Source organism: Candoia aspera, chromosome 2, assembly GCF_035149785.1.
Source record: "Candoia aspera isolate rCanAsp1 chromosome 2, rCanAsp1.hap2, whole genome shotgun sequence".
Taxonomy (NCBI): Eukaryota; Metazoa; Chordata; class Lepidosauria; order Squamata; family Boidae; genus Candoia; species Candoia aspera.
Genome location: NC_086154.1, coordinates 120467974 through 120494817, shown reverse-complemented (window position 1 = coordinate 120494817; position 26844 = coordinate 120467974).

Sequence of the window (26844 nt, the reverse complement as noted above, 5' to 3'; positions counted from 1 at the left end):
TGTCCAACTGAAACATCCTTGCTTAACTTTGTTGACTTAAGAAACCACATGTGTCACCAAAAATAAGTCTGGAAGAAATATATTTTTGTCTCTTCGTGTTCTTGTGGCATGTAGTTTTCATTAGAGCTGCTGACTAATTGTCATCTTTTTAAAATGAAATAAATCACAAACCTAAAAATCTTCTCCACATGCATACTGTGCCTTTTTTTATCAGTCACCGCACGATAACTCAATTCTTCCAGAAAGACCCAATACTCAAAAATTTAATGTATTTGAATTTTATTTAGCAATGTCTTCCTTTGCATTTGGTTGCTCTGCCAGATCTGAAAAGGAAAAGCCATGCTTCATCATGACAGGTGAACTCCCCACCCCCAGTCCATCACTTGATTTAGAGTAGGCCTGATTAAAATGAATTATTCTGAAAAATGTCCTTTGGACATTTGAAAGTAATTTGTTTTAATTTGGCCTCATTCAAAATTGGGCACCATTGTACTCTTGATATGACTGGAATACAATGAGGCCTAGAAACTATTCCACAGTCACCACTTCCCTTCTTTTCCAAATGTGTTACTATAAAGGGGCAGCACCAGCTAAATGTGCTGGGAAATTGGGAAATGTTTCCATTTTTCATTGTGCCAATGGATAGTACCATAGGCTTGACAATGGTTGTTCAAACCCTTCGTATCATCTTCTTACGTCAATAAGAGATTGTGATATGGAAGAGGTTGGCAGAAAACACAGTGAAGAAGAGGTAGTGGAGACTCTTTACTTTAGAGAGATGTGAGGAAAATTCCCCACATTAAATGGCAACATATCACAAAGTCTTCACATTTGTATAACAGATTTGTATTTTGCAGACAGTTTCTTGACTCTTCTCATTCTCAAGAGTATTATTTAGACCTATATGCTGATCAGTTGATTTTGGATTGGGTTGTAAAAGCCGCAAGCCAAAGAAATCATTCTCAGGAGATGCAGTAAAAATGTAACATAACTCGTTTAAAGGATACCCCATTAAATAGGGTGTTATATAAAACCCTTGAGGCAAAAAGTAGGCATGAAGGCAAACATACACGTTGTTGTGAAAATGGCATTAGGTCTATTTCAGCCCTATAGATCTGCATTTTAAAGCTGTGGAGAAGAGTAAATAAAGTCCCACACAGTCATCAGTAAGCTTTATAATGATGTGGCATTACCCTGATGGAGACCACTCAGGAAAATGGTACACACATTTTAATTAGGCATGGAAGTGAGGGGTCGCCCAGCCATAGTGCAAATCACATTATGACACATTTGTTTACAGTGAAGAGAATATCTCTTGAAACCATTTTCATCACATTTAGACTATGCTGTATTTTAATTTTGATGCTTCCAGTGAATTAACCCATTATCAGTTCAGTTGGGCTCCCTATTAGCCAGAGAGAACAGACTGCTCACTACTTTGTATTTTCTTCTTTGAAAAATCTCATCAATGACCCATGAGCACATTTTCAGTTTGTAAATCATTAATTGTTTTAAGCTGAACAAACTTCTTCCAATAAAACCAAGCTGTTATATCCCGTAAGCCAATTTTAAAGGGAAAAAAAGTTGAGTTATCTCAGTAAGTTCAAATTACTTTCAATTTTATAAGGATCTGAGTTACTACTATTTAACTGCTAACAGTCTGCAGACTCTTATTGTAAGTGGTATTAATTTTAGCTGCATTATGTGGTTTTTTGGGATACTGTCACTGTCAACATAGCCTAAACTTCACCAAGTGTACATAGCAAAGGCTTAAAATTCCAGTACGAGACCTAGTTGCTTTAGAACCATACATAACACCAAATATTATCTTAAGTAATCCTAATCAAATTAATCTTCAATTCACCTTTTACTCCATTCAACCTATGACTTCATTCTGAGTTGCCCGAACTATGACCTGAATTTCAATTTCTTCCCATTAGAAATAGTGAAATCAATTTATTAAAAATGAGAGATCGCTTGGAAATGATACTTTATTATGCATGAAGTGATTTTCATTATAACTTATATGGAAAAAATGTTGTTTAATAATGTTATTTGTAACTCAGTTACACAATGGACATTATACATACATACCATATATTACTACTTTATTTGAATAATTAGAGATACCATGAAAGAGCAGGAATGCAGTTTTAGACTGCTCCTTCATCCTGTGTAATGATGAAGGATGAGGTGGAATTGGCAGCTTCATTGTGTTTGCTAATTGTGATCAAACCTTTGGATAGCGCCAGCTTAGGGAAGACTACTGTTGGCATCAAACAACTGCTTGGTTGCTTAATGGTCTTGTTGTTTCTTAGTTTTATTGTTCCATGAAGTCTTATGAGTGCTGCATTTGCTCTTTATTTATTTTTATTATTGGATATCTCTTTGAATCTGTTAGGATGAAAACAAGCTTGGTGAAAGGTGAAAGGTCCCCTGTGCAAGCACCGAGTCATGTCTGACCCTTTGGGGGGGACACCACTTTCATGACATTTTCTTGGCAGACTATAGAGCAGGGTGGTTTGCCATTGCCTTCCCCAGTCATCACCTTCCCCAGCAACCTGGGTACTCATTTTACCGACTTCGGAAGGATGGAAGCCTGAGTCAACCTGAGCCGGCTACCCGAGAATCCAGCTTCCGCTGGGATCAAACTCAGGCTGTGGGGAGGGTTTCGGTTGCAATACTGCTGCAACTTTTTAAATAAAAAAAGAATGAGGAAAATAGCAACAACAAAAACCCTTGATGGCATGTCCACAAAGTCTATTATTGCCATTAGAAACAAAATGACAATTTAAACAACCAGCATCCCTTAAAGACTCTGCAGAAATTACTTACATGTCATTTTACTTGAGGTACTATATCTGGGCAAGAAAATAAATAATTCTGATTTTTATTATTCTGGTCACAGTACTTGCATGTATAATATAGTTTCTAACTCGTCTTTACAATATAAGCTTATACAATGATCTCTCCCTCCCTATCCCTCCAATATATGGTTGGCCCCAACCCTTAGTCCCTTAGAAAGGCTTTGAAAGTTGGCTATTTCTCTGGGTGTTGGGGACAGGATGAGTAGAATTCTCATCTAGAAGAGGTTACTCATATGAGCCAGGATGCCTATTAATGAATATTTGACTTTTAATTTGAACTGGTTCTTTAGTTGGTTTTCTTTAGTTCTTGGAAGCTGTCCAGAGGGGCAATGGTCGAGTTAGAAATTCTATAAACAAACAAATAAATAAATATATAAAGCCAGTAATTATTCCTCCCAAATAGCCGAGAATATTGAAATGAATTCATGTGTACATGCTTTTTCCCTCCAGTATTTTGAATAAATTATGACCCCAAGAAATTAGCACAATCTCTCTGTGCAACCCCAACATGGAACAGAGAACAAATATTTATAGCAGATGTTATCAAGTTCTGAAACTTGGTACTTTTGACCCATTGAGTTAAAATCAATTTTATTTTGCTGTAGTCTGAGGGAAAAAAAATGGAGTATCGTGAGGATATGAATGCATTTATTTTCTAGATAAATCATAGCAACAAATCTTTGCATAATAAATATAAGACATATGACGTGCTCTTCAAAAATAAGTATCTTATAGGTTCCACTCCTAAACTAAGCCTCCCACTACACAGCTTCTTTCTTAAGTGCTGCTCTGGACACATCTGGGCACACTATGTTTTTAATGTAAAAACATTTACAGAACTACCTCAAGTTTAAAAATCACCCTGCAATCCACATTTGTATCCAAAACACAGACTGTACCACTGGGAATTAAAAATAAAAGTTGAGAAAGAGGGAAGGCAAAAAATCTACTCCCTTTTCTAAATACAAAGTATAGCTGTGGCACAAGTGGGTATCTTCTGCAAAGCCAAAATAAAACACAAGACTAAACTATGATAGGGAAGATGTGTGAGTTTTGTCACTTACATTTTATATACTGTATGGGCAGTATACAGTAATATATAGTATGGGAGGTGGGGTTGGGGAGAAGTGGAGTGAAGCTCTTTCCTCTTTCTTTCAGTTAAGTTCATTATTGATCTTGAAAATACCTTCTCCCCTGCTGAGAAAATGCTTTGTCCATGATGAACCAATTTAAATTCTAGCCTTCCCCCAATGATAACACCAGGAACATGCTAAGATCTTTGATCTTTTAACTCTTCGTACTTCTCTTTTTCTCTCTCCCATGCAGTTGCTTCAAAAGCCCCTCCTAAGCCAACGTAATTAATTTAGATCTTATCAGCATTCTACTGTTTAAGTTTTTCAATTATTACCTTTAATTTTTTTTGAAATGAATTAAATTCATCCAAGTACTCAGTATATGTAATATTAATCAAAGCATCATGCTAAAGTAAAAATATTTTTTTGGGATGGGGGATCCAAAGAAATCTACTTTCTTCCTATAATGAAGCTATTTGTTACATTCACTTTTTTTATTTTTAGAGAATACTCTGTGCTGGAAAAGTAAAGAGGAAATTAATCTCAGGGAGGAAGGGAGTGACAAAGATAGATAAGATTATGAAGGGAAAGAACATTTCAGTGACAACAAAGATCAGAATATAAGCATAAATGGTAAAGTATTGAGCAATAACCCTCATGACTTCATGGACAAGACCATGTAACCTTTTGGCAGCAATATGGAAGTGATTCAGCACTGTCTTCCAGGTTGCCCCCCCCCCCCCATCTTCCCATGCAAGGCTTCAGCCTGGAATTTCTTGATGGACTCCATCCAAATCCTAAGCAGGTCAAATAGCAATCATTTCCTCACTACTCATTCATGTAATTATTCATATTTATATCACATACTTTGCGTATGAATCCAAAGTGAAGATGAAGCAGGATAGAGAAGACATGTTGGTGTACAAGCTGTCCCATACTTGCAGATGAAGTCTTCTTTCTTGGATTGGTCAGCCACCAAGATGTCTTAGTGAGGAAGAAGTGGGAGCCTCTGCTGTGTCCATCTGTTTTATGTTGTCTCTTAGGCTGGCCAATTCCCAAATGGTGGTGGTTATCATTTTGGGGGGCTTTCACAGTTGGAAAGAAGTCCTGTTCTGTCCTTACAGTCTGCACAGCTAGGAGAGTGTCATGCTTCGACCTCAATAATTATCTGGGACTCTGGAGAAATTATTATTATTATTATTATTATTAATAATACTTTGCCAACTTGTTGTGCTTTTCTGTCTTCTGTTTCGTAACATTCTGAGGCAGCCTTTTGTTTACCTTTTCATATCTGTTCATGATATTTTTCCCATTCCATAGGATGTATTTGTCACAGAGAGATCACTTAAGCCCTCTAGTTTCTGATTGGTTCCTTTGGCTGGTCTACAAATTGGTCAGTGCTTGTTATCTATCTATCTATTTATCTATCTATCTATCTATCTATCTATCTATCAAATTTGTCACCACCCATCTCCACCCACCTGATGTTTGTCTCACTAGACCTGCAATGATTAATGGTAATCCAGATCATTACCTTACCATCTCTTCTCTCTGTTTTTGTCTATCATCCTAATTTTTATGTGCTTTCAGCCTTCCCCAGCTTCTTGCGAGCCTATTTCAAACTTTCCATTCATTCCTTTATTCGCACACTAAAATGGCTGCTTATTAGTTCAGGCCTCTTGCTGATAAATTTAGCCCTATAGTTACATTAGCTGCTCCCAAGTTCACAACCTTAGAGAAAGTACATGTACTGTATTGTAGGTTAAATTTTAAAAAAAGAACAAAGAATGATGCAGAATTTTAGTTGAACAGACTGATCCACCATATCCATCTTCCCAAGGATCACAGCTCATGGTCAGTCTTCTAGACCTATGGTTCCAGGACTTATCAATGTAATTCAAGGATAACCTTTTCTTGCTCAGTCGTCTAATGCTGCCCTCCAAATTTACCAACATTTCATTAAATTGTCAAATCTTCCACAAATTCAATGATCTTGCCCTGAGATCTTGTGTGACTATGCTGAAATCCCCAGAAGATAGTTTGCAACATTTTGCCTATGTCCCCTCCTTTGGAAGATAGAACTCTCTAAAGTTGAGTGCTGCTAAGGAAGAAAGATTTCCCTCTCCTGTGCCCCCACACCCCCACCAAAAGAAGTATTAAAAGCAGAGCTAAGTGCAGATTCCAGACACTTAAGTGCAGTTATCCAAATGACTGGGATACTACCACCACTTTGCCTCACACCACCACCTTGTAAATCCCCTGTCACATTTAGCCCTGCAATTCCACCGACAAATTTAATGCCCTTGCCTCACTCATCTGTCTTTCTGAATTAATATACCATTTAATACACCTTGGAGCAACATCACCTTTTTGTTTTATTATTTAGCTTACTGGCACATTTTCCAAAAGTCCAAGATAGCTGTTAATTGATTTGATACAGCATTAGAAAGACCTTGTTTAAGGATACAGTTTTTTTTAAGGATATTAACTTTAGAAAAAGTTGCATCTCAAGTAAGCAACAACCATCAGGGTAGAGCCAGAATGTTTGCCTGAGTATTATAACATCATCAGGATTTCCTATTAAGAGTACCATGAAAATGGTGAATGTAATTGGGAAGTGATGGGAAAGATAGAATGTTTTTCCATTGGTACAAAATAATCTGCCATTCCTAAGAATACTTTACCAATCCAACTGCAAAAACATGCATGTTGCTAACTTCATTGTAAAGATAAACCGGGACTGAGTTTAAAGCAGGAGAAACCATCCCATCAGTCAAAGGAAGATTGGGGGGTTGGACTAGAAGACCTCCAAGGTCCCTTCCAACCCTATGATTCAATGATAAGATTTCAGGCATACTATTTTACTAATGTGCTGCATAGCAAAACCTGGATTTCTTCCTTCATAATATTTTGCATAGTCATTTTATATTTTAGTTGAGCGAAATGTCAGCCAAGAGGATCAAGCTTAGTTCTGCATTCCCTCGTTCCTCCCATATTACTGCAAGGATATAAAATATCTGTGAAAATAAACCTTGCCTACTAAACTGAAATGATAACAAATCTGCCCGTGAATTCAGGATCATCTTTGTATGTACAGTTTTCAAGTTACAGAGTGGATGGGACTGATAAGATCAACCACTGTTGCAGTGAGTTGCCTATCTCTGAGTTTAGTCATTTAACTTCCTGATGCAGGGATGGTAAACTGCAACATGTCATTCTTACTAAAAGTAATGTGCAAACATGATCCAACATTTTTTAAAATTGCCATGTGATCTGCTCTGGTCTCTTGCTATGAAGAAGCTTCCTTGGTGGTCTGGAAAGGTTCATTGCAATTTCTCCTTAATTTCACCACGGCTTGGCGGTGACTCAGAAGCTGAATTGTCAGTGGACATTTCCAATTTCAGAATCTGTTACGGACCAAAGTCATGGCAGAAAACTTGATGATGGCAGCATATCTTGGCATTTGCTTATTTCTTTGGTGCACCATATTCCCCATAAGTAATAATTGAAAACAGTCTGTATCTGGGATGGGAGCCCATCTATGAACCCTGAAAAAGCAGGAGGAGTGGGTGGATTCATATACCAGAAAACCAGTGCCCCTTTCTTCATATTTAATTAAATTCAGAGCCAGACTTCTTCAGAGTCTGGTTGTAAATAATGAATCTTCTAAATTGCTTCAAATGTAACCCTTGTCTGAATTCATTATCCCCCAATGGCTTCAGTGAGAGAGTGAGCTTTAAACCAAATCTTCTACTGAAATCATTGGATCCTGATTTTACTTAAATTTGGCTGGGCCATGTCTTAAGTTTTTTTAAAAAATATTTTTCATTTGTTTTATTTAAAAGGTGTATATGGCTGCCCATCTTGAAGCACACAGCTCTGGCTGGATAACAACTGTGATAAAAACACAAAGAATAAAAACAATAGAAAAAGTAAAAGGAAGGAAAAAGATTGAGAAAAACCAGATGTCCAATCGGTAACCATAAGCTGGTGTTTCTCAACCTTGGCAACTTTAAGGTGTGTGGACTTTATCTCCCAGAATTCCCCAGCCAGCATGGGTGTTGAAATCCACACATCTTAAAATTGCCAAGGTTGAGAAACACTGTTGTACGCATTCATCTCTTCATCCACTGGGCTTCAACTTGTTCCAGTGCCTGGGGAAAAAGACAGCTCTTCACCCATACAACCTTTCTCAACCTTTTGACCCTGGAGGAACCCTTGAAATCTTTTTCAGGCCCCGGGGAACCCCTGCACATTCAGGCTCAAATACAGACCAGAAGTTACCAAATTATTCTATTCATTTCACGTGTAGGCCATTATATGCATTAACAGGGTTCTTAAACTAAAAATAAAGAATGAAACTTACCTCTTTAATGTGAAGTTGCCCAAAATTGAAAAACCTTTTAAAATAAATTGTGATCTCCCAGGGAACTGCTAGTGTCCTCACATGGAACCAGAGGGCTCCATGGAACCCTGGTGGAAAAACCCTGGATGAGAGAGTGGAGGCCTGCTGGATCCCAGGAGGAAGGGTGTTCCCCACTGCAGGGGCTGCTATGGAAAAGGCATACTCTTAGGTCCCACTAGATGGCAATATTTAAGGGAAGGGACCTAAAGTGTGCCCACTCTATCCGATCTAGTGGAATGAGCAGATACCCTCAGGGAGAGGCAGTCCCGCAGATAACCAGTCCCCCCCTGGGGGACAGGGGCAGTAATATAAATCAAATCAATAAATGGGATATCCAGCACCAGAAAGAAAGTGGGAGCCAGTGCAGCTCACACAGCAGTGGTGTGACATGGACAAACCAACAGGCATCCAATACTGTGCGAGTGGCTGCATTTTGGACCACTTGTAATTTCCAGGTGTTCTTCAAGGGCAGCTTCATGTAGAGTGCATTGCAATAGTCCAACTGGAAGTGACCAAGGCACAAGTGACTGTGAACAAGGCCTCCCAGTCCAGGAATGGGAGCAATTGTTGCCCAAGACAAAACTGTGCATTAGTGACCCATTTATGCCTTTATGTCCACTATCTCTTAATTAATATCAGAAAAGCTGTTGAAATCTCTATGAACTTCTCATTTCTCTCCTGTTGTTCTGTATTAAATGATTCCCTCTGATTAAACAGAACTGTGGCAGAACCGTACTGAAAGCCATCAGATTTTGCGAGGGCTGGAAGGTCCAAGGTCAGGCACAAAAAGCTGAAGACCAGACAACCCAGTTACAATAACAATGTAATGGTATGTGGGTATGACGTTGGGAGATGGAGTGAAGAGATCTGCCTAGGGAATGGTCAGATAAGAGAGGGCATAGCCCGCAGCTGCATAGTTGGAAGAGCAAGAGGCTCAAAAGGGATCTTCCTTAACTTCTCAGGCAGTAAAGGTGAAGGTGGGAGAATTGCACTTTCAGACTTGCAAGATTCTGTTAATGTAGCTCTACAATAAAGTAGAATGAGCTTATCTGGTCATGTTTCCTGTCTGGTCAACTTGGTAATACTGACTAACAATGCCCAGATGTCAGCCGTCCCTCCCTCTGAGAAAGGACCAGCTTTGCAGTCTATTAAGGTGCAAAGGCCAGAAAAACAAGCACCAAGTTTAGGCTTCAGGACTGCTATATTGCTGGCTGAAGGCTTATGGTTGGCAGTTATTGGGGTTTGGGGTTTCTTTTTAGATTTTTTTATCCCACCTTTATTATTTTTATAAATAACCCAAGGTAGGGAACATACCTAATACTCCTTCCTCCTCCTATTTTCCCCACAACAATCACCCTGTGAGGTGAGTTGGGCTGAGGGAGAGTGACTGGTCCAGCTGGCTTTCATGCCTAAAGTGGGACTAGAACTTACAGTCTCCTGGTTTCTAGCTTGGTGCCTTCACCACTAGGCAAACTGGCTATTATGGCTTTTCTCATATCTGTAATAATAAAGTAGCTTATCAAACAGCTGTGTCCTTGAGTCTTTGTCTGCTAGCTTTTGAGTTCAAGGAATGGTCTGGGTGAAGCCTAACAGATTTACTGTTAACCATGACCATTTTTTTCCATTGGGTTTGGTCCAGACCACTTTGGCTTTGATGTAAAACAGCCAGGAGTCTCTACTTTCTGAAATAAAGATGTCATCCTCATCCCATTTCCAAGATGTAACTAGTGGCAGAGTATTTTTTTTTTCAACAAATTGTTGGATAGTGCCTTCTGCAGAAGTTTGGCACCCCCCACTCCTCGAATGGCATCATCCTGATATTGGGCCCATTTTGGTATGGTATGTTTTTGGCCCAGATTCAATGAATTATTATTCACTGTGAGAGCTCTGTTCCTCTATTATTCATGCCTTCTGCTTACAGCGAGATTTATGTGTCAGGCAAAACATACAAACGAAATCCGATTTATTTGATTTATGTCTTGTAGGTACTGCCCTTTGGCTCCATTTCTGTATGTATATTTAAGTGTGATGTATCAGCTACTTTCTTTGTCAAATCTTTCTGGCTCAAGGCTTGCAATGTTTTCAAGGGCTGCAAGAGTTGTATGATTCTAAGCTGTATCCTAAGAAAATCTCTACCTTTTTCCCTGTCCAAGCTTTAAAAAGCAGGTAAGACATTAAGAATGAAATTGGTATCCAGTTACTCATATATAAGTCTCAAAATCAGGTCATTTGAAGTCAGCAACTTAAAGGGAGGCTACATTCTAATGAATAAATAAATAAGTATATTCTGCCCTTTTTTCACTATCCATTCTAAAATCTGTCATTATTAATATATCACTGGGTGGTAGTATAAATTTGAGAAATAAGTAAATAAATAAATAAATAAATAACGGAGTATAACTGGTGGTTTCAGTGTAATAAATTATTCAATGTAATAATTAAATTATAAGCAATGAATATTCAAAATGTCCATCTCATTTTCTAAGGCTTATCACATACTGTATGTGCAAAAGTAAGACAACTTCTCATAGGCCTGCAAATCTAATAGAGAAGAAATAAAATTTAGTAGCTAACAAAGTTGTGGTTGGTCCATCAGAACTCTCTGTTGCCAGAGTTGCTTCTGGTTGGGAGACACAAATCCTAAAAAGCAGGATCACAATTTGGGGATTTTCCTGGATTCATGGCTCTGCTTGATCAGCAAGTGAAAGCAATAGCCTGGCGTCCAATGCCCAGCTTTGGCCATAGTGGGGCATGAGGATCATGCCGTCATTACCAGCTGGCTAGACTACAGCAATGTGCTTTACACATGCCCTTGGAGACTTCTGAGAAATGGCAGCTGGTCCAGAATATGGTGACTTGCAACTGATTCTTCTTGTTGGGAGCATATAAACTAATTCTGCAGACCCTACATTGGTTACTGATTGATGTCCAGGTATAACTTAAGGTGATGGCATTGGCTGATAAAGCCTTTAATGTCTTGGATACTTACAGAACCATCTGCTCCAACAAATATTGGGCTGGCCTATTAGTACTGCCAGGAAGGAAGAAACTATCATCCCACATTTTGACAAGGTTTGTGGGGCTGAGGCCAGAAGGTGCTGCTTTTCTGTGGTAGGAGCAATACTTTGGAACAGCTGACCAACAGATCAGGTTGGCCCCTCCTTGCTGGTATCTGAAAAATGTTAAGAACTGAATTGTTTTAGATGACATTTTGTTAAGTTTATCTCTGATGCCATCTTGTTTTCTTGTTGTTTTACATGAGAGGTTTCTTATACTATTGTAATCATTTGGATTGATTTAAGGTAACTGTGGGTGTTTGAATATTTCTTTTACATATATATCTTGTAAGTCGCCAAATTATTTTGAATGTGATTGGGTAGAAGTATGATTAATCAATCATCAATCAACCCAAAAAAAAAAATCAAGCAAGCAAGCTGGGGAGGTGAACAAATAGATTGACCACTCATAATTTATAGTTAGCCACTAAGAATTTGTTTTGGAAAAAAAAAAAGATGAAACCACAATTTAAAGCTTCTGCTTTGGGCTCCCTTGAGTTCTTGACTTCCTCATATAGTCTTGCCATTCCAAGCTGAAATAAGTTTATACTGGTAGGCTATTTACTTTGTTGGGAACAGCATTAGTCTTAAGTACTTAAGAAATGTAAACATTTTACTGTAACTAATGCATTCCATCACATAAAAATTTCAAAAACATATCTCATTAAAAATATCTTTTGAGCAGAATGAATTTAATGTGAAAATACTATATTTTTTTGTGATCAACAATCTTAAGAGAGGTATGATTCTTAGGTATATATAAAAAAAAATGTAATAATTCATTACCTAACCAGTTATCTAAATTCTATGGCTGTTCCCAACATAGCCCTTTTTACATATAATAGAAACAGCATTCTTATATCCCATTCTTATATACTGGATTAGCCAAATATCTAAATAAATAAGTTTGTAATACTGGCAAATTTTTTGTACCTCAGACTGTGAAGAGGAAGAATTTTGGATGAATACTCTGTGGAGGAAACCTGTACAATTTCTGCAGATAAGAAGCTAATGATAGTAACTGATCTTGAAAAAGTCTACTAGGTGGTACATTCCAAAGGAAAATATGTTATTTACAGGGTAATCTGAATATGCCTACATAAGTTATCTCCATGGACTTCAGTGGGACTTATTTTGAATAGTGTGTAGGATTATTCTTCTCCATTTTTTCATGTCAATAGCAGTGTGCATTTATAGCAACATTAGTGTTATGCAAGCTGACAGAGAACTTCAGATCTTGGGAGCAACTCAAGCAACACGTTTTACCATAAAAATCAGCTTGATCATGTGAATGTTTGGACATTTGCATCAGCTGCAGTTCCTTTTGCTGTTCTGTTTATTAAACAGCCCTGATGAATATACAGTATATCAGAAGGATGGGGCCGCAGATTTATAGAATCTCTAATCCATTGCATCGTATTTTACCCATTAGAAGATACCATATGAGAAGGGCAGCCAATAACACTTCCAAACTAGAGACCAGACTTTAATCACTGATGTACAAGCTAATTAATAGGAGGCCTGTGGCCAATCAGCTGCTTCATAGAACTGGGTGAACTTGATTTCTCTTCTCTTGAAATAGGTGGAACCTGACTTAAAGATGTGCATAGTTTCCACACAGCTGTTTAGTTTATGAGCATTCTGTGGGTATTTGTTTAAACGTATCTGATACCCTTTTCTTTTTAAAGGGCCAAAGTTCAGAATGGTGCTTTTGTTTGCATCCAGTGTGGCATTTAACTTCACCATGTTTAGTGGAAAGCTACTTACAATAACAGCTCTTGGGTTAAGCACAACTCACAATAACACTGATCACAGGATGTGTGGGTTCTACTTGGTTTAAGGTTAATGCTTTAGATGGAACTTAAGAGGCAGCATCTCATGTGCTAAACCAGAGGCAGGCAGACTGCTGAGCCCCACAAAAGACCATCTGGGAATTATATTAAAAAGTCAAAGCTAATAATTTGCATATAATGTTCAGGATTAAGAATGCCCTAGATTGTCTGTGTAACCATCAGGGGAAATATTTTTTTTAAAAAAACTTTTTGAACTGACATCACATTCTTATGTTGTCACATCCTAGATTGAAGAAGCTGAGCACATGGTCTAAGCACAGGCAAAACAGTTTTCTTCCAGTAACAAGCTACACATTGCAAGTGGAACTTGCCCATGTTTGGGAGTTTACAGGTCACTGAGGAAAGAGGAGTCCTGTGCAGATGGCTGCTGTGCATGTAAATAACCCATGAACAAAGAATCTGGATCATGTGTCACTTGCAACCACATTGCTTTGAAAGTCCTATTTCATGAGGCATTTATACTAGGACCATGACATTTCCCCAGGTGTGAAATATACCGTCCCTTTTAAAAGCCCCAGCACAGTGCCAAAAGTTCTTGATTGCATGAGGTCAGACATGGGAACAGAGGAGATATCTTAATTCTTCTCTTTACCCATTTATTTGTAGATCTGCATAATAGCTTTCCTCACTATTTAAAGGATCATATAAGATGCTTCCAGAATTATTCCAAAACTGAGTACCAACGTCCAACAGAAAGTGAAAGAGTCTAAATAATGTTCTACGGACCAAAAGTTTCTCTGTTCAAAACATGTCCTCCTAGGTGCTCCCTTGATTCTCATTCATTCTGGGTACTTCAAATTTGATTATAACTCAAAAGGTTCAATGCCATCCATGTACCAACACCACAGGAAAAAAAAAATGATTATAAAAACAAACAGCCAGCAAGGTAAACTAAATATGATAAATCCCTATCAATAGAATATCCTTGGACATTTTCATACTTTCATATGCATAACATCTTTACCTGGCCTATGGTAAAAATAACTGAAAATCAAGATATCTATGCAAAACTGGACATGAAGAGTGGACATGCTGTCTTGGGTGAGCTGCCTCCTGTGCTTACAAGTAATCTATGAAGATGATGCCCCTACTGCTTCATATAGAAACACTATTTGTGTGATCTTTCCCTTTGATTAAAAAAATGCAATGAATTATATTCTTTAGGGCTTCATTCATAGATTGCTTTCCTTACATTTTGCCTTGCATGCATATATAAAGTGAAACATGCTTGGTTTTTTTTTTTTTTACCAGATAAGTATAGAAGCTGCCATTTATTAGGGGGCCATATTGAACAAAAAAGGAGAAAAATGCTACTTCAAGTTATTTTTGTTGTGCCAACATCCTACACTTTATTGCCCAAGAGACAATTTAGATTTAGGAAGCTGCTAATTGAGTCCACCAAACTTATTAATTGTATGCAAAAACAATTCATGGCCAGCATCTTGAATAGGCTAAATTCCAAGTAAAAGAAAGGCTTCATTGTCTATGCATCTTTATATAAAATTAGTTCATGAAGTTTTATTTGCCAGGATTCTAGAAAGTTCAGCATGATCTAGTTAATGTGATGGCCAATAGTCAAGGTATCAATAAATTATAATAACATTTTTTAAGAAAAAAAAAGTATTGGCCCATGAAAAGCTATAACTCAAATGTAGAGTCAGGCAACAGACAAATCTTGATTTATCTGTCTATCTCAGTTTAGCCATAACTAAGAATAATGGCACTGGTTCTAAAACTTAGTAGGTCTGAGATGGCACTAATAGGAAAAAAAAACTTGGCTGAAAACAAAGGCTTTTGGTTCAAGATTTAACACAATGACATCTGTGCTGAGTCACTATGCATAGTTATAAAATGTGGGATTCTAATCAGAGGAAATTTTGTATATTCCTAGGAATCCTACAATTTGCCAGAAGAATATTTTCCCGTAAATGATATGCAGCTGCTTCTATTGAAAACTTATCTTCAGGTTTCTGGGATTCCCTGGTATTACACAGCTAGCATGGAGGCCTCTGTGCAGATACTCTTTCAGCATTAGTGTTTTACCCTAACTCAGTTGACTGGAGATGAGTTTTAAAAAATTGCACAAGAATTTTCATTTCAATCTGAAAGGAAGCAAACATGCCCTTATTTGTTCATTCAGTTTTAAAGAAACAAACCCAACTAATAACTAAATTCATTTGTCCATTCTTTTTATCTGTCTAAGCTTGGAGACACTGAAAATAAAAAAAAAAAGGCAGGATACCACATACAGTTCATGGAAAAGTCACTGAGAAGTGGAAGAAAATAGAAGTAAAATGGGCAGTGGAGAAATCTATTTAGATAATAAGAAACTGTTTCTGAGCACTCTTTTAAAATTATTGTTGTTGTTTATTCGTTTAGTCACTTCCGACTCTTCGTGACTTCATGGACCAGCCCACGCCAGAGCTTCCTGTTGGTCGTCAACATCCCCAGCTCCCCCAGGGACGAGTCCGTCACCTCTAGAATATCATCCATCCATCTTGCCCTTGGTCGGCCCCTCTTCCTTTTGCCTTCCACTCTCCCTAGCATCAGCATCTTCTCCAGGGTGTCCTGTCTTCTCATTATGTGGCCAAAGTATTTCAGTTTTGCCTTTAATATCATTCCCTCAAGTGAGCAGTCTGGCTTTATTTCCTGGAGGATGGACTGGTTTGATCTTCTTGCAGTCCAAGGCACTCGCAGAATTTTCCTCCAACACCACAATTCAAAAGCATCGATCTTCCTTCGCTCAGCCTTCCTTATGGTCCAGCTCTCGCAGCCATATGTTACTACAGGGAACACCATTGCTTTAACTATGCGGGCCTTTGTTGTCAGTGTGATGTCTCTGCTCTTAACTATTTTATCGAGATTTGTCATTGCTCTTCTCCCAAGGATTAAGCGTCTTCTGATTTCCTGACTGCAGTCAGCATCTGCAGTAATCTTTGCACCTAGGAATACAAAGTCTTTCACTGCTTCTACATTTTCTCCCTCTATTTGCCAGTTATCAATCAAGCTGGTTGCCATAATCTTGGTTTTTTTGAGGTTTAGCTGCAAGCCAGCTTTTGCACTTTCTTCTTTCACCTTCATCATAAGGCTCCTCAGTTCCTCTTCACTTTCAGCCATCAAAGTGGTATCATCTGCATATCTGAGATTGTTAATGTTTCTTCCAGAGATTTTAACTCCAGCCTTGGATTCCTCAAGACCAGCTTGTCGCATGATGTGTTCTGCATACAAGTTGAATAGGTAGGGTGAGAGTATACAGCCCTGCCGTACTCCTTTCCCAATCTTAAACCAGTCCGTTGTTCCGTGGTCTGTTCTTACTGTTGCTACTTGGTCGTTATACAGATTCTTCAGGAGGCATACAAGATGACTTGGTATCCCCATACCACTAAGAACTTGCCACAATTTGTTATGGTCCACACAGTCAAAGGCTTTAGAATAGTCAATAAAACAGAAATAGATGTTTTTCTGAAACTCCCTGGCTTTTTCCATTATCCAGCGGATATTGGCAATTTGGTCTCTAGTTCCTCTGCCTTTTCTAAACCCAGCCTGTACATCTGGCAATTCTCGCTCCATGAACTGCTGAAGTCTACCTTGCAGGATCTTGAGCATTACCTTACTGGCATGTGAAATGAGTGCCACTGTTCGATAGTTTGAACATTCTTTAGTGTTTCCCTTTTTTGGTATGGGGATATAAGTTGATTTTTTCCAATCTGATGGCCATTCTTGTGTTTTCCAAATTTGCTGGCATATAGCATGCATTACCTTGACAGCATAATCTTGCAAGATTTTGAACAGTTCAGCTGGGATGCCGTCTTCTCCTGCTGCCTTGTTATTAGCAATGCTTCTTAAGGCCCACTCAACCTCACTCTTCAGGATGTCTGGCTCTAGCTCACTGACCACACTGTCAAAGCTATCCCCGATATTGTTATCCTTCCTATACAGGTCTTCTGTATATTCTTGCCACCTTTTCTTGATCTCTTCTTCTTCTGTTAGGTCCTTGCCATCTTTGTTTTTGATCATACCCATTTTTGCCTGGAATTTACCTCCAATGTTTCTAATTTTCTGGAAGAGGTCTCTTGTCCTTCCTATTCTATTGTCTTCTTCCACTTCCGCGCATTGCTTGTTTAAAAATAATTCCTTATCTCTTCTGGCTAACCTCTGGAATTTTGCATTTAATTGGGCATATCTCCCCCTATCGCTGTTGCCTTTTGCTTTCCTTCTTTCTTGGGCTACTTCTAGTGTCTCAGCAGACAGCCATTTTGCCTTCTTGGTTTTCTCTTTCTTTGGGATGTATTTTGTTGCCGCCTCCTGAACAATGCTGCCAACTTCTGTCCAGAGTTCTTCCGGGACCCTATCTACTAAGTCCAGTCCCTTAAATCTATTCTTCACCTCCACTGCATATTCCTGAGGAATATTCGTGAGCTCATATCTAGCTGATCTGTGGGTCTTCCCTAATCTCTTTAGTCTGATCCTAAATTGTGCAAGAAGTAGTTCATGGTCTGAACTACAGTCAGCTCCAGGCCTAGTTTTTACCGACTGTACAGATGTCCGCCACCTTTGGCTGCAAAGGATGTAATCAATCTGATTTCGGTGTTGTCCATCTGGTGAAGTCCATGTGTAAAGCCGTCTCTTAGGTTGTTGGAAGAGAGTGTTTGTTATGCAGAGTGAATTGTCTTGGCAAAATTCTATCAGCCTATGTCCTGCTTCGTTTTGTTCTCCCAGGCCATACTTACCTGTAATTCGAGGTGTCATTTGACTGCCCACCTTAGCATTCCAGTCTCCTGTGATGAAAATAACATCTCTTTTAGGCGTGTTGTCCAGTAGGTGCTGCAGATCCTCATAGAACTGCTCTACTTCAGCTTCTTCAGCATTTGTGGTTGGGGCGTATATTTGGATCACTGTGATGTTAGATGGCTTGCCCTGAATTCGAATTGAGATCATTCTGTCGTTTTTGGGATTGTATCCAAGCACTGCTTTAGCCACTTTACTATTAATTATGAAGGCTACTCCATTTCTTCTGTGGTCCTCTTGTCCACAGTAGTAGATCTGGTGGTCATTTGATGTGAAGTGGCCCATTCCAGTCCATTTCAGTTCACTGACGCCCAGAATGTCTATCTTTAATCTTGACATCTCACCAATAACTACATCCAATTTGCCCTGGCTCATAGATCTTACATTCCAGGTTCCAATGGTGTGTTGATCCTTAGAACATCGGATTCGCCGTTCACCACCAGCACCGTCGGCCGCTAACCGTCCTTTCGGCTTTGAGCTAGCTGCGTCATCACGACTGGGGCTAGTTGAGCTCATCCTCTGTTCCTCCCCAGTAGCATTTTGACCATCTTCCGACCTGGGGGTCTCATCTTCCGATGGTATACCGACATATCTCTGGTTGTACTGATCCATTTAGTTTTCACGGCAAGAATACTGGGGTGGGTTGCCATTACCTTCCCCAGGGATCGCATTTAGTCTGACCTCTCTGTCATGACCTTCCCGTCTTGGGTGGCCCTTCACGGTTTAGCTCATGGCATCATTGAGGTGCTCAAGCTCCAGCACCACGACAAGGTAACGATCCTTTGCGGAGTTAAAATTATTATAAAATTAAAAAATGCATACACTGTACATTAATCTCTTTTTCCTTCTATGAACAAGAAAGATTTAATACTATATGATTCTAGACAGCTGCCTTGTGTATCGAAGCCAACTTGGCTACACAGTAGTCTCCTGCCATTGAACTGAGATACAGATCAGTCAAAGCTGTAGGTTATTTGCTCAAATATCAGTGTACCCTTTTTAGATTACAAAGATGTATCTCTCTATTCTTCCCCAATTTTGTCAACAAATGCAAAGAAAATTTTGCAGTGTAGGACTTACTTCTGCAAAATTCTACTACCACTGATAATCATATATTGTGTATGACAGAAATACTATCTAAAGATACTCTATTTTATAAAGTCTAACATTAGTAGCAAAAACGTATTAAATTGCAAAGATACAGTACAGTCTCTGAGCTGAGGCCAACTGCTGATTTCTGTACTGAATTGTGTCAGTCTCTTGGCGTTATTATGGAAGTGGTTTGCTCCTACCTAGACACACACACACACACACACACACATACACAATGTATGTAACTTGTTTGGCTTCCCATCTGAACACTAACTAGGTCCAACCTAGTTTAGCTTTTTCAGATTAGCCATTGGATAATCTTGGCATTTGTAAATATTCAAATCAGTGTACCTTCTTAAATTAAATAGAACAGTCTTTGTGATATCCTACAAAATTTTCATGTTGTGTAGAAGATACCGACAGACCTCTCCAGATGAAAGGAGGGCTTCACTGAAGCGAATGGAGGACCCCTATATTTGACCCATTGCTGGGAAAAAACTTGACCAAACATTTGGCTTGCTGTCCTGGCAAGCAACATGCAAATCAGTGTGATGATAGGATTTTCAATTTTGTTGGAAGGAATTAGGTTATGAACCAGCACGGGGCAAACCTTGCCTCAAACAATACTTTTCTTTAGAGATTTTGCTGTATTCCATGTGACGTTCATTAGCAAATTATTATCTACTGCTGTGCTTTCTTTTAGACACCTGGGGACACAAAAGCTGCATTATTTCATGATTTGCATTTATAATGGCCAGTGCAGTATTCAGCTACCTACCAATCAGCTAGCATTCCTTGTTACTTGAGCTGTTTCCAAGGAGATAACTTTTGGCTCATTATAGCCTAGATCAAGTTTATGATCCCTTTTTTACCTACACTTCATTAGAATATATTACAGCAACCACACATCAGCAAGGGAAATAATGGAGGTCACATTCAGGAAATCATGTAACTAATACGAGAACTACAGGGAATACAGATGGAAAGGATACATTGAAGTGGCCTATGGAGAGAATGATCTTTCTGTTATAAAAGTTAACCTAAAGCGAAGTTTCTAAAAAGGGCCTTAAATTCTGCGTTTTAATAATGTTAAGGCTCTCATCTTTCCAAATGGCTAGATTGCCAAAAAAGAAAAACAGATGATATGGCACTTAATACCTATCGGCTTGTAATGTCAGCTGGTAACTTGAGCATTATTTACACTCCAAAACCTCCTCATTAGGTTTTTCCAAAACAGCAAGCAGGATTTTGAAGCCACCAGCTACAGAAGAGAGGCTTCAAAGATAATTCAAGTCATTTAACTGATTTGGAAACATCAGCAACGGGGTCATTTCTATTATTTTTGATGTACTGCATTCAAGTAGAGATTAGGAATGTAGTTCCTGCCGATGCCAATGAACCTGTGATACCCCACATAAATTTTAGGATTTAGAAGCTTTCCAGTTTTCAACATTTTTTTTCCCATTGGGGTGGTATCCTTGCCATAGGGCAAGGCTGTGTATTGGAATCCAGCTCCTGATATAAGTTATTCACGATTTGTTTTTAATCCTTCAAATATTTTTTGTATTTTCTTCAAACACTTAACTCTGAAAGAGCACAACTAATTGCATACCCTGGGTTTAAACCTCAAAAATTGGCATATTCCATTGCAAACAATGGATTAGGCTACTTCAGAGTAAGGATAAATCTGGTAAGTTCATAAATCATCTATTATAGTACTGTATGGCTTAAATATGCCCAATATGGATTTTTGATTTAATTGTTAGAGCAATGTGTACCTTTGACTTAAGCCCTTATTGAAATAGAGAACATCTGATAATTTGAGGATTGTAATAATGGGGGGGATGCTTTTATTTTCTTTTATTAGCCCCATGCTCTGTCCCATATTCCCCTTGGGCCCTCCCTATGCAATGAGGATCATGTTCTTCTCACCAATGTCCCTGGAATTACATTAGGCCTCAGTGCCATGAGTGCCTGTGAGCAAAGCCTCCTATTCTAGGAAAGATTCTAACGGGCACTCAAGATAGAGTTTCTCCCACTGTCTAATAATGTTTAGGGTAGGGGTATGAAAGCAAAGCTGGGGGAGTCCACCAATCCTGGTCCTTTAAATGCCAGTACAGTGTGAATAAGGACAGCCCCATTTGTTAGTATTGTGCCTGTGGCAGGATAGCGATCAGCAATGAGGCAGCAAATATTATGCCAGTATAGTTTTCTGCTGGCACATACCTTATGGAACACCCTCCCCCTCGTAATCTTTAGACTCAGAAGGCCATCAAGACCTGGCTTTTTACCCAGGCACCAGAGTAGAGGGAGGATGTCTGGAGTTGATTGTGGGGCATCCCAAGGGGATGACTGAGGTGCTGGGTTTTGTTTGGGTTTTATGGTTTTTATAGTTCTGGGTTTTATTGTTGTTGTATTAGAGTTGTATTTTAAGATGGGCAGCCATACAAATCTAACACATACAAACATACATACATATACATACACACACACAAACACACATACATACATACATAAAAACATAGCACTTCAATTCAGCCATAAGGAGGTGGGAACTGCTCTTTATGAGTCTCCTTTGTGTTTTTACTTTTGTGGAAGCCTTTTTTTCCTTTTGAAGTAGTAGAAAAGTTAGGTTCTCATGCTTTAAACCTTGCTTTAAACCAGTGGTTCTTAAATGGGGATAATTACCCCAGGGAGTTAATTTGAGCATACCCTGGGGGTCATAGAGCAAGTTGCAATTGCTTGTTTGTGAGTTGAGGATCCAGTTTGGAACTGCCACTGCAGAGATGCTTGTGTAAAACAACAGAGTCTGGTTTTGATTGTTTGCAGTGGGGGGGATGGGGTAATGACATTATTCAAGACTGGGAAAAGGGGTAATTGGGTCAAAGAGTTTAGGAACCACTGCTTTAGACTGTCAAATATGCTTCTTTCCTGCTTTTGCTGTACCAACTGAGATGCAGAGCACTTCTAAATGCATTTAGTTGATGGTCTCCTTTCAACCACTTTTGACTTTAACATTACCTGCATGTGTTTCTTAAGGTATTAGTGTGGGTAGAGGAGGATGTAATATACACAGATGGCAAAGATACCAATCTAATAGTTTCCCATGTTGGCTACAAAGCATTCTTCTCCTACAGTGAATGGGAGAAAGGTAGGTTAGATACTCTTAAATTGTGCCCAGCTCTTGGTAATGAAATGGACAGCCAGGCTTTTTTCTTGGCAGCATTCTGGAAATGGTTTGCCACTGCTTTCTTCTGTGGTGTATTCTTGATTTCCCAGTGTAGCCTATAGCCCTGGAATATTCAGATCATCTCACACTGAAGGCCTAACTAGTCCCAACTCTGCCATTCCACAGTAGTTTGCCTATTGTGATATCCCCCATTTACCTTAGCTGCTCTTTATTGACAATTGTTCTTAATAGAGAGCTGCAAGGAGACACTCTTATGAAAAGAACCTGGAGGTTCATTTTGTTGTTTTAGTTATTTGTCCATGATTTAAAGATCTTTACAATCTCTTCAAAATTTGAAGAGTGAGCCAAAGAAAATATTAATCAAAGGAATACTATGTCTTCTAGCCAATGATTCAGAAAACTAACAGACGTGTTTTTCCATTCAGAAAAAAATAGCACAAAAGCTAAATATGTTAAAAATAAGTCTAAACTGTGAGATCCTTAGTTTGAGTGATGAGGAAGGAAGATTGACATATAATTGGCAACTTTTCTAGAAGTAATAAGCCAACAATAAAATAATATGTGGAACACGCACACCAACACATATTTAGTATCAAAGACCTGATACAGCTTTTAAGAAGCTAACACAGGTATTAAATACTCTTAAACCGTTTACTAACCTCAGTAATTTTCTTATGTGTCTCTTGTGCCTGGTGTCTAAACTCACCTGCTGCAGCTTTGTTTTCCATTTTTAGCAATTTATTCGGATTTTTATTAATTTTTTAAAAGTAAGAGACTCTCAATTCCTCAGATGACTTCTCTGAAAAGGCAGCTCATGTGTGATAAGGCCAATGTCTTCTGCACCTCAGTGGCAGTGATCACCTCAAGCATTTTCAATTAGACTTTTCTACCCCTCGCCTCCAGTAGCTGCATCTGACTTGATTCCATTCTTTGAGGATGACAAGGGTCCCAAGTAATGAGTTGTTAATTTTCTCCAGTTTGCCTCTTTATTTGCCTTAAGCTTAGTAGTTATTTTATACTATTTTTTACTAACAGAACAATTTCAATTCTTCACGAACTTCATAAAAAAGAAGTCTTGGTCCTGGTGGAACATTCCCATCCCAATGTTTATACTCTTGGACAAATACAGGAAAAAGCCCACTTGCTCTCTTTGACCTCTCCTTGGCAACTGATAATTACCTTCCTTAGCCCAAAGGGTTGAGGCATTTGGGACTATAGGGAGGTGCTTTATTTAGAACACATGATCTAGAGTTTTGCAGTTGCCTTCAGGAGTCACTTAGTATTTATTTACATTATACAAAATTAGAGGAAATGAAGGGGCATGTGTTGGAAGCAGCCATTCTGCCCTATTTGTTATAAAGTCCCCTAAAATAAATGTTTTACTAAATGCCAGCAGCTTTGCACATTTTGGGACTTAGGCTGTTGAATGGTCAAATATGACCATGAAACTGATTGGCTGTAAATATATCCTTGCAAAAAGATTGTGCTCCAAAGGACATGAGTTATATGTACAAAATCTAATGGGCCTGCATTCAGTGACCAAAAACATTAGTTAAGCAAAAATCTATGTCAAAAATGATCAGTGAAGTACCAAATTTTATCAGTCTACTTCCAATTAACATCATCATCATCATCATCCATTAAACTTGTATGCCACTCAACTCGCAACAACTCTGAGTCCATCCTTATAATGCCACTTTTCAAAATATTCACATACTCTTTTATAGTAGCGAAATGGCAGTAAGAAAAGACCGGCCTCTAGCTTTGGAGGGCCAAACTAGATGAACTAGCCAAACTCGCTAATTCATCCTGTTACTCATTCCTTCATGGCATTTACACATTGCCTTTTCACAAACATCACCAAAATGCAGAAAAGCATTTCTCAAACAGGAAGGATATGGAATGAACTTGTCATTTATGCTAACTGGAACTGAAGCAGAAGGCAAAATATCCCCATTTAATTTCCATACAAGCATTTGGACCTGGATCACTCCTTTCTCCCCATCCCAAATGATGTTGTAAACTTTAAAAGGACAGTTGCTGGAGCTCCTGTGTGTCCATGTGTCACTATAGATGAGGTTTGTGTGCAGCAACTTTTGGGCTGGCATTGTTTTCAAATATGACCTGAACTGGTGCTCGATGCCTGGCAAACTCCTCCATCTAAAAGCATTTACACTCAGATTCTATCTTTATATGGTTTCATTGATGGGTTTTGCTGTTATTTTAGCCATTCTATTTCATAGGTTTTTTTTTAAATTGGAATAAGCAATAACATTGTGAGAATCTCAGGGAGATCATGCTGAATACTCTGGAGAATCTATCCTTCTGAATTGTTTGGTTTTAATTTATGCTTTTTCTGCCCAGTCTCAATCAAAACACTGATGTTCTGCTATACTTTGATATAGTTTATAAGCTTGGATGCATGGCTTCCTGCTTGCATTTTTGTATCTCTGAACAGACCACAGTGTAATGAAGCCACAGTGAAATCACAGGAGATACTCTTTAATTTTTGTTGTTCACGAAACAAAATAGTCTAGGGCTAGTGTAGTCAGACAGAAAGTTATCTGTAACCTGTCCACTTTGAACAGCACAGTTACCACATGATAAAGTTCAGTCCCTTTCAAATGCTACAATTTCTTTCCATGCTTAATTCCCAAGAGTAGGTGAAATTTCTGCCTTTGCTATGTAAGGATCTGTTGATCTGCTCTGCTTTATGTTGGCATACGATATGCCACTTTCCACTTATGTCCTTGCTTCATTTAATCTTCAGAGACAAATTAAAGTTATTTGATCTTTAAACATATAATCAATTGTAGTGACGTAAGTAGATGTACATGGGTACTTGCCTTAAAACAAGTTTTTTTTTTTTCAGTCTAATGTAAATACAGTATGGTGTTCATTACCTAAAGATGTAGAACATGTAATGGACTAGGCCATATACTGGATTCTCTTTTTGGTAAGAAGGAGATCACCAGGCTTGGAGAGGGACATCTGATGTTAGATAGCACGTCTTGCCTCCCAACTCTGGGAAGACTCCAAAGAGGGCATGGCAAACGGAAGAAGGCTGAGGAGAGATAAGGATTCATTGGAAGCAAGGACTCCCTATCATTTTGCCAAACCCCAAACCCCAAAAATACTAGAGGGGAATGTGAAACAGGAAAAAAAAATGTTTTGTTCAAAGATCAAGACAAAATATCTCCCATTCGTAATGTTGGATTGGTTTCAAATGTTCCATGTTACAATGAAACAAAATTAAAAATGTTTCACATGTAGCCATAAGGAATAACAGTTGCTTGCTCCCTCAACTTTTGGCCAGGGGGCACAAAAATAGGTGGAGATGGTAGTCTCTGCTGAGTGTTACCTTCCACCCATCCCACATAAATATTGAGCAAGGGAATGGTGTATGGATGTGTCTGTCTATCGATCTATCTGTTACATTATTTATGGAAGTACAGTATGTTTTTGGTCCCCACAAAAAAGCCACAATATTATCAGCCTAGTGAAAGTATAATAGCAAGCAGTGAATTCATTTCAATACACACCCAGAAACATCATCATCATCATCATCATCATAGCAAAACTCCATGTCTCTTTCTATTGGCTTGAGGCTTTTTCCTGGGCACATCCTTGCACAGTGCACACTACTTTGAGACATTTCCCAATATACTTATTATTATTATACAATAACTTAGCTGCAAGGTAAGTGACTGAATCCAATCATGGCAAGCAGTTTTTTTTTTTCCTTCCTTCCTTAAAATCAGCTAAAGCACCAAGAATTTTCTTTTTCCAGCAACCATGCTTTTTAAAGATTTAAAACTAAAGATGTACAGTAAAAGAAATCTACAAGTTCTATTCAAAATGGATGCCACCTCTACCACAAATGGCAGCTTTGGAATACTGTCCAGAGAAGTTAGCCTTCCTAGAGTTAAAAATCTGCACAAAAAAGCCGTGGCTACTTTTTTGAAATAGAACAAATCCTTCTGAAAGTTTCCTTCAAATTATCTCCCCCTCCCCCCTCCACTGTATACACTTGGCATTTTTATTGCCCCCAACATGCAACCTTGGCCTGTGCTCTCCCACCCCACCATATATGCAGCATCTACAGATCAATTCATGTATGCTTCAGCTTCATCAGCATGTTCAGTCTCCTCATTCCCTATTTACTCATCACACTTCACTGCTTTACCTTTACCCACCTACCAGGCATCCTTGTTCGGACTGTTTTCTCCATGACCCACAGTGTACAACTTGGCTGTCCATGCCATCATTCACACAGGCTTCATCCTCATGTCCCCCTAATAGCAGCACAAACTTGCCTTGGCAAGCATTTTTAGATGACATAATCTCATGATACTGTCTTTGTCTGACCCACAGCCCAACAGCTGAGGCAGTTGAACGTCATCTTTAGCTGTACCAGTTTTAAAGTAGTGATTTCTGTCCTCTCATGACACAGTTTTTGCTGTAGACACAATCTAAGATGGTCCACTGATGACGAGATTGATGCAGTCAGGGGTTCACAA